The sequence below is a fragment of the Lygodium microphyllum genome, chromosome 27, assembly GCF_053477565.2.
Source record: "Lygodium microphyllum isolate KBCC chromosome 27, Lygodium_microphyllum_v1.1.10, whole genome shotgun sequence".
In the NCBI taxonomy this organism is placed as follows: domain Eukaryota; kingdom Viridiplantae; phylum Streptophyta; class Polypodiopsida; order Schizaeales; family Lygodiaceae; genus Lygodium; species Lygodium microphyllum.
Genome location: NC_141161.1, coordinates 18,361,734 through 18,370,826, shown reverse-complemented (window position 1 = coordinate 18,370,826; position 9,093 = coordinate 18,361,734). Strand labels below are relative to the sequence as shown.

At 42.4% G+C, this 9,093-nt stretch overlaps 1 pseudogene; it reads left to right on the top strand.

Annotated features, from left to right (window-relative positions):
• The first annotated feature begins 3,809 nt into the window (after positions 1–3,809).
• On the top strand, positions 3,810–7,343 carry LOC148012109 (uncharacterized; annotated as a pseudogene).
• Positions 7,344–9,093: the final 1,750 nt, after the last annotated feature.

Here is a 9,093-nt window from a genome sequence, read left to right as displayed (position 1 = left end):
GCCCTCTACAAACAACATTGGCATTATGATATATGAGAAGTGAGTTTGATGTAAACCTTGTGTGATAGAAAGCATAACTTACCCAATGGGATGGGACCTAGAGCATCCACAAGCAAGCTCGTAGGAAAATCCGCAAATATCAATCGAGCCACCTTTGACATGGAACTCCATCTTTGCTATAAAGGTGCATCTTTTGTGTTGCAAAAAACTTGTTGATGCTATACACAAAACAACATAGTCATTAATGCAAAGTAAACGATGATGCAATGCTATATGCAACATGTAAATTGATGTTCTTGCAATATGTAGTTGTCATGTCTACCTATCAAGGGCAAATCTATCAATTTGGGTCACATCCACTAATAGAGCATCGACATATGTTTGATACTGGAACCCTGCAACAATTATTTCAAAGTAATTTATTTTTAATAATCATACATGAATTTCAACTTAATATAAGACTTCTCACCTACTAAACGGGTCATAGGTCGCCTCTCCCAATTCTCCCGACCAAGAGATGAATCTGCAACAAAGGAGGTGGTGGGTGCCATAGAGGACTCTGGCACATTTTTTCTCCTTGGATTACCTTGAGTACCTTGGGTGGCACCTTTGGTAGCCTTGGTTGCTTGCTCCTCTATAGTGGTGGGTGCGGTAAGCGGTTCATGAGTATCAACTCCCTCCTTGAATCCTACATAGTATCATTCACCCTTAGATTCCCATGCATGAGCACAAAAACTATTGCTACAAAAGCGACGAGATGTTTACATAGATTGAAGTACTTACTCTCATGCAGATCTTTCTCTTGCCTAGGGATAACCCCCACAGGGTAATCCAACCACCAAGGGCAAACACTTGCCTCCCATACCGTCAATTTTCTCTCACGTAATGATGGAGAATACATAGTGTTCTCGTCACGAACATCAATCCACTCTCTTGTGAATTGCAGAGCTGCATCCAGCCTCTTCTCTTCTACACATTGTAGTATCCACCTACAACATTCTTGCCAATTACGCAAGCAAATGCATGCAATCTAATATGAAAATCAGACACACAATCTAATATGAAAATGCATGCTAACCTATAAATCACACGTTTGGCTGAAAACGTAAGCTCTGGCATCTTCTCTATAACATCTGAAGATTTCACTCCATCCAAGAGGTGTACAAAAGCCTACACAAGTTTCACAAGCGCTTAACATTAGCACATATACATTTTAAGAAAGAACTTAAGAAAGCAATATGAATGCACTGCATTGAGTCAACCTGCATGACATGATTCTTCATGTTAAGCTTAAAGAACTCCTCAAATGAATCTGGTGGCTGTGGACCTTCTACTTGTATCCTATCAATCTGAAGTAGTGCCTCCGAATGCAAGTGAGCCCAATATGTCTCTTTCTTCATGTAAACCCGAAAGAGCTTATAATCACCAAAATGCGGGTATTGGGGGTCTTTGGCCTTTGTGAGACTCATAAGATGCAACAATATTTTTTTCCTGTGATGCACAACAATATACGCAAATAGAAAGCATTGAAGAAAAAAGCATCACATACACACACCTTGCATTATATATACAAATTACCTTTCCGCAGGGATTTTTGAGCTTGTGAGACAATACAGCTTGTCTCTTGTGATCTTGAGCATGCTTTCATCATCCCACTTTAGCCCAAATAACAACTTAAAGAACTTATCACCATTTTGGGGATTAGCAATGGATAGGTATTTGTAACCCCTATCCTTAAGGCGCTCCTCTTCCACCCTTGTAGCCTTCTCCAAACGTTTCTTCCTCTCTACCTCATCTAGACCAAGAGCCTCAAGCTTCGCAGTTTCTTTTGAGATGAAGACATGAAATTCATCCTATCATTCCAAAAAAAAAAACTAAATTACAGATAGAAAAGCACATCTCATACAAGTGAGCCATAGAAAGAAAATCACCTTCCATACAAGCTAAGATATTAAACCGCAAGGAGAGTTATACCATGGAGCAACACCATGATAATACCTTGCCTCTATACTCATCTCAACCTCAGCCGACTTCCTCATAGCCGGACTCAATCTATCTAGAATGGAGTCTTTGTTTGCAATACCAAACTTTTGAAACATATACACCTCATGCGCAATATTTGGAGTAACATGAGCTCTGGAAATACTATTGAAAACAAACAAAAGCATAATATGAGAATGTAAGTGTAACATATTACATAGGAAGAAGACTTACGCGTTGGTGGTGTCTAGTGCGAGTAGTAGCTCTGCTTCCTTCGCCTTTGGCACCTCAATGAATTGGCACCGTACACTAACATGGTAGTGAGCACAGTCGGAGTACTCTGTAATTGAAAACCAACAAACATAAGAATGGGATACAAACATTCAATGCTTGCATGTATAGTGGACAACTTACTTTCTTTGATGCGTTTCCACCACGTTTTAAGCTTGTGGTTTCCATCCCAAACCAAGAACTTTTTACCCTTAAGGTATCAAAGGAAGGAATCAACCACTGGGCATCATCCGTAGCAAATCTGACTGCCTCATGAGCCACTAATCTGCAAAGAGGCACAAGAGGAGGCAGCGTCCTCTTTTTTATATAAAATTGACTCAGCACATCCTTCATCAGTCCTAGAGAGACTTGCTTGCCTAAGTTCCTTGAGTGCTTCTTTTCTTTTTCATCATCATTCTCCCCTTGATCACTATCACCACTCACCTCTTCTTTGTCATCTAGACTATCATGCTGCACATTAGTCTTTGTAGGAGCAGATATTAATAAGTAACAATAAAAAACAGTAGCATTAAACCAATCATATTTAATACATAACACTGAACAAAGAGTCATATGTAAATGAAATGGACACATAAGTGACTACCTGTGTGCTCCACAACCCCGTCAATTGTATTGGAGTCCCCATCCACTTGTGCTTCGTCATCAATGTAGACACATCTTTTTGGACCACGTCCTTTCTTTGTTGAAGGAGTGTCCACTGATCTCAAACGCGATGATGCTTCTTGCTCTAAGATCCGCCCAGGAACACATCCTGAACGTAGCTTCATACAGACTTCATGGCTACTATGAGGTGACACACGTTTCTATCTCTTTCTAAGCACTCTTTTAGGTGCCATAACTTTCTCTACACACTTACAAATAGATACACAATCAACCTCTTTAAGATTAACAACACAATCAATCTCTTTAAGATTAGCAACACAATCAATCTCTTTAAGGTTAAAGATTAACAACACAATCAATCTCTTTAAGATTAATAACACAATCAACCTCTTTAGGCCACGGGACAAAGCCACGGACGAAGCCACACGCTTGTGCATAAGCCCACGGATCGTCTGCGCGGACGCGGACGATTGGGGGGCTTCAATCTCTTACCTTGTTCTCACGAAGCATACGGGACGAAGCCACATGCTTGTAGCCACGGGACGAAGCATAAGCCCACCCAACGGTTGCGCGGACGCAACCATAAGCCCACCCATCGTCTGCACGGACGCAGACGATTGGGGGGCTTCAATCTCTTACCTTGGAGGCCCGTCGGACGGCATACGGGACGGCATATGGGACGAAAGCCACGGGATGAAGCATAAGCCATGGGACGAAGCATAAGCCACGGGACGAGGCATAAGCCCACCCATCGTCCGCGTGGATGCGAACGATTGGGGGGCTTCAATGTGTTACCTTGGAGGCCTGTCGGACGGCATACAGGACGGCATACGGGACGGTTGCGCGGACGGCATACGGGACGAAGCATAAGCCCACATGATGAAGCGTAAGCCACATGACGAAGCATAAGCCCACATGACGAAGCGTAAGCCCACATGACGAAGCATAAGCCACATGACGAAGCGTAAGCCCACCCATCGTGCGCGTGGACACGGACGATTGGAGGGCTTCAATGTGTTACCTTGGAGGCCGCACGAAGCCGCAGGAGCCGCACGAAGCCGCAGGAGCTGGACGAAGCCGCACGAGGCCGCACGAAGCCGTAGGAGCTACACGAAGCCGCAGGAGCTACATGCTTGGAGCTGCACACGCAGGAGTTGTGTGTCGCACAGGAGTTGTGGGGCAGGAGTTGGCACCGTCGCGAGAGTTGTGGGGCAGGAGTTGTGGGGCAGGAGTTGTGTGTCGCGAGAGAGAGAGACGGAGAGAGGGAGAGAAGGGAGAAGGGAGAAAGAGAGAAGGGAGAAAGAGAAGGGATAAGGGATAAGGGAGAAAGAGAAGGGAGAAAGAGAGAAGGGAGAAAGAGAAAGAGAAGGGAGAAAGAGAAGGGAGAAGGGAGAAGGGAGAAAGAGAAGGGAGAGAAGGGAGAAAGAGAAGGGAGAGAAGGGAGAGAGAGAGAAAGAGAAGGGAGAAAGAGAAGGGAGAAAGAGAGAAGGGAGAGAAGGGAGAGAGAGAGAGAGGGAGAGGAGAGAGAGAGAGAGAGAGAGAGAGCAAAGAGAGGAGAGAGTTGAGGAAGAGAGTTTCGCCATACTTAATAACCCTAATAAAGAAGTTAGTCGTTAATTACGTAATTAGGTAATTAGTTAGCCGTTAAATAATTAAATAATTAATACAACATAAATAAATTATGAGTGTATAAAGGTGAAGGATGGTGGGTGGTTGAGTCGTAAATTTTTCTATTGATTTCTGATGATTATGCTTATTTGTTATTACTCTTAAATGTTGATGAATGACTCTTAAATATTCATTATTTAGTCATCTCTGCTTGTAGTGACGGTTGCTATAGCTCCGACGGTGAACTGTTGCCTTCTCTTCATCAAATACACACTATGAGCTATATTCAGAGTTTTCTTCTCTTCATCAAATACTAACCCACCAGAGGGCACAACATGTCGAGTTTTGCTATTTTGACATGGAGACTAGCCAGTGATTGCTTAGAGCACAGGGTTTCATTAAGAAATGGAGAGATTCTTTTAAGTGAGTACTACCTACAGAATCTATTGCCTCCAACACAAAAATTCCAGGGGTTGCAAGCCGTCATAGAGAATGATGGTGGAGCAAACAACGTCACTGTGTCTCCAAGATGGGATCATCAAGGGCATGCGCACTATCTGATTGATAGTACATTATCAGCCACCTACTCTATCATGCACTCAAGTGACTATGTGTGCATCTCTAACAGTATTGAGTCAATAGAAGATGAGATTGACAACTACATTGATTGTACTCCTGGTTGTAGCAAATCAACTCCAGTGTGTCTTGACGTGCCCTCAGATAACAAGAAGGATGTTGATGACACAAATGTCGGGGAGGACCTATGTGTGGGCAGCCAAAGCGAGGACTTATCTTCCTATGATAACTCGATTGCAGCCTTCATTGAGGAGAAAGCTAGAATGGGTAGATTGAAAAATTTACTAGCGCTCTGTGGACCTCCACGAAGGGTGGATGAGCTCCCAATTGAGTATAATGGCACAATTTCTTTTGAGCTTCCAGCCACACATAGCAAGAAACAAATGATGGGTATGGAACAAAAATATGATGGTCACCTGTGGTCGCGGCCCTCACAGACAAATATGGCAATTGAGTGCACTGTGCGCTTGAGCTATTGTCTTGGAAGTCTTCAATATCTCAGGATCACTTGTCCTTACTACATAACAGAGGGAAAATACAATGATGTTTTTTTCCATGGTCACTTGGATAGAACCGTGAGCATGGGTTATCCTGCAAGTGAGGGAAACTCCAAGATAACATGTCACTATTGTCTTAATGTTGCTACTTGTGCAGCCATTTGCAAATGGATGATCTATTATGTGTTGCCACTGGATCCTACAATGACACGTTTGGTGATCCATGTTGGGGAGCATGCTCACAGTGTTCAACATGGCACTAAGAGGGCAACCCTTGACAAGGTGCGGAGGCTTGTGAGCACGGTCCTAAAGATCGAAAAGGGAGGCCCACGAAAAATACAGATGCTAGTCGCTCGGCAGATGTTGTTTGAATCTTTAACAAAAGAAGACGAGTCGGAGGCGACAGAGGTGGACCTTAATCATTTTCTAGAAGAAATGATGCCACTTGTGCAGAATAAAGGGTAGGCTTGTGCATTATTATTTTCTGCTTACAATGTATGTCCTGCATTTGAAATAACCCTCTAATAAACACATAGGTTCAAAGGCATTGTTTCACAAGAGAGAGCCAAACAAGGTCAGGTGGTTGGTGATGGGTATGACAACATACTTCTTTGCAAAAACGTTGTGTCTTCCCATTTTTCCATGGAAGTAGATTTCCGGGACAAGGTAATGCCAAGGAGAAGTGCTACTTGTTTAAAATGTCCACCAAGGGACCAGCATCAGGGGTGGACTTAGTGAATCATATGAGGTGAATTGGGACTGGAGATTTACGACGTGCATGGATGCACTTTGATCATACCCATAGGATTGATGGGTGGGCAACTATGTCTTGTTCAGTTTATGATCACAGGTGTGTGGCAACATAATTAAAGCTTTTATTGAAATTAAATTGTTGTTAATGAACACTATACTAATGTATCAATCATGAACTAGCATGAGAGCATTACAGGTAATTGCAATATGTGAATTTAAAGAGGAGGACGAAGAGTCTCAAATCCTGTTTTGGATATATTTGAATTCTGTCATGGTTCAATGTGGCCATGATCCACCTGACTTTGATGGATTTATGTCCGATGAGGCAAGTGCGAATTGGATGGCAATAAGGGCTGTGTACAATGGAGGGCCTCATAACATAATGGAAGGGAGGGAGCGTTCTTGTCTTTTTCATTGGGAGCAAAGTTTGCAAAAGCATACCAAGAAATTAGTCACTGTGGATAAACAAATGCACCACATTGAATTGTGTGAAGCATGGAAGCTAGCAACGACAACTCAACTAGCCTCACTTCAAGCCTCTGCTATCCGAGATTGGTGGGCACGAAATGTAAACAAGGAAGACATCAAGGCTTTGGATAGGTGGTTGAAATGGTGGGAGCAAAGAATTGCCCACTGGGGAGGAATTGAACCTCATGTAAGTGTGACATTTTTTCCAGCTCATTAAGATTTGTTGCACAATGTAGCAATGGGGAGAGCTACTAATTCTATTTTTGGATTTGACTCCGCAGGCTAACAAAAGTCCTTGGGAACATGCTCAAATTCCAAGCATAAACTTATTAGAAAGTGTCCATGCTAGTTGGTTAGCAGGTGAGGGTGGAAAACGAAAGATATCACTTTATGATGCATGTGTTAGTGATGTTTTGAATGCATATATTCAATGTGCAAAGAGGTTGGGCTATACCACAGGGAGGTTTATTGGATCTGGGCCTTCTATGGAGTCTTTGTTGGCTAGTGCCAGCAAAAGGGAATCCCCAAATCCCACCTCTGTTGCACGTGCGTTGCAAGGTGTTGTAGCTGGAAGTCTTTTGTACGAGGAGCCTATAATGCAAGGTGATAGGGAGACTGTGCAAAGAAAAAAAAAGGGAGGTGGAGCAACTGTAAGTTCTCATAGACCGGGATACGTGATGGAGTCAAGGCAAAGGAAAATCGGGGGCAGGCCGCAGAGTATACAATTTGACGATGGAAAGATGGAAGAGATATGTATCCAAGAGAATGAGGAGATACCAATCAAGCCCTTTGCAAGTGGAGTAAGTGCACCAAATGCGGAAACGTCAACCCACGTAGAAGAGGTAGAAGTGGCATAGGAGGAGTGGGCTTTACGAAGGACACCACCTAACTGTGTGAGAAAGTGTTTTGGTATGGAGGGTAGAAAGAATTGCAGCAGCAAATTACAGAGTCGGCAAGTGGGGTTAGTCGCGACATGCTTTTGGTCTGAGAGAGCCTATAAGAACAAGGCCATTGCACAATGGATATGGTTCTGTAACCATGATGTCAAGCATACAAACGTTGTGCAGAAACAAGTGATAGTATCACCAATTGTTCCATCTTTGTGGCCAGTTGATATAGGAACAAATATATCGAAGGAAGAGTATAGCAGCCTAAGACAGGCTGGTTTCAAGTTTACCTGCTTTACAGCACCACCAAGGAACGAGAAGAGCAAACCTCCTATTTCTACAGAATGTGGTTCAAGCGGGAGAAGACGCAAGTGGAGACATGGAATTTCCAAAGATGCACAAAAGAGAATAGAGGCAGCTGGTTGCATAGTTGTGACATTCTTGGAGGAGGTAGTGCAACTTGAGAGACAACATTCAGTATTTCAAGTCTTGACAGAGAGTTGTTATGTGCACATCAAAGAAGAGCCTAGGTGCACTTGTCCTGATTTTCAAAAAAGAGAATCTACCCAAAAGGCATTTCTTGCTTGCAAACATATGTATTATGTGTACATGCACATACTTGGCCTTCAACCCAAGGAGCACATGGTCATACATCAGCCTGCACTAACCCCCACTGACCTTGCCTTTGTGTTAGGGAAAACACGTAAGATATGCCCTGTTATGTAGGAAGCCCAACGTAAGCATGGCTCATTCATCGTTCTGGAGGACTCATCATCATGCACTTCATTAGGGTGTGACATGTCCTTTTTGTTACATGAAGATCTTGGAACCTTTCTAGATATTGTACTCCTTTTGGGTAATGCAAAACTTTGGAATGTTATTATTTGTTGTGATTATTCAACACCATTGCTCCCTTTATTGTGAATGGGTTAGTAATGCATGATGCGCAATATATGTTTGACATGTCATTTATAGAAAGCATCCAAGGTTGTTTCAAAAAGCTCTAAAAATCAATTTCAATTGCAAAAGCACGAAATCAAAAGCTCGCAAAAATAACACACCCTATATGATCAAAACATAGAAAAGTTACAAGAACACGTTGAAGAGCATTCTAATGATTCACTATGAATAGTGACAAGAATATGAAATTTAGATACATCACTTTGTAGCCATTTATTTGTGTTATTTAATTTCTATGCTAAGGATAAATGCTACCCTAACACTTCACTAAGATATGGTAGGCCAAAAACTGCTCAAAGATGAAAAATTCCAAATCATCATTGCTATTTATCACATTTTTCAAATATTCAATCAATAAGATCTTTGAACTCAACAAATCTATTACAAATACCACAAAATGCATACACTCGAGGAACATCAAAAAGGCAACAAGTCAATGGCCAAAGTAAAGATCTCATTATTTATTCAGA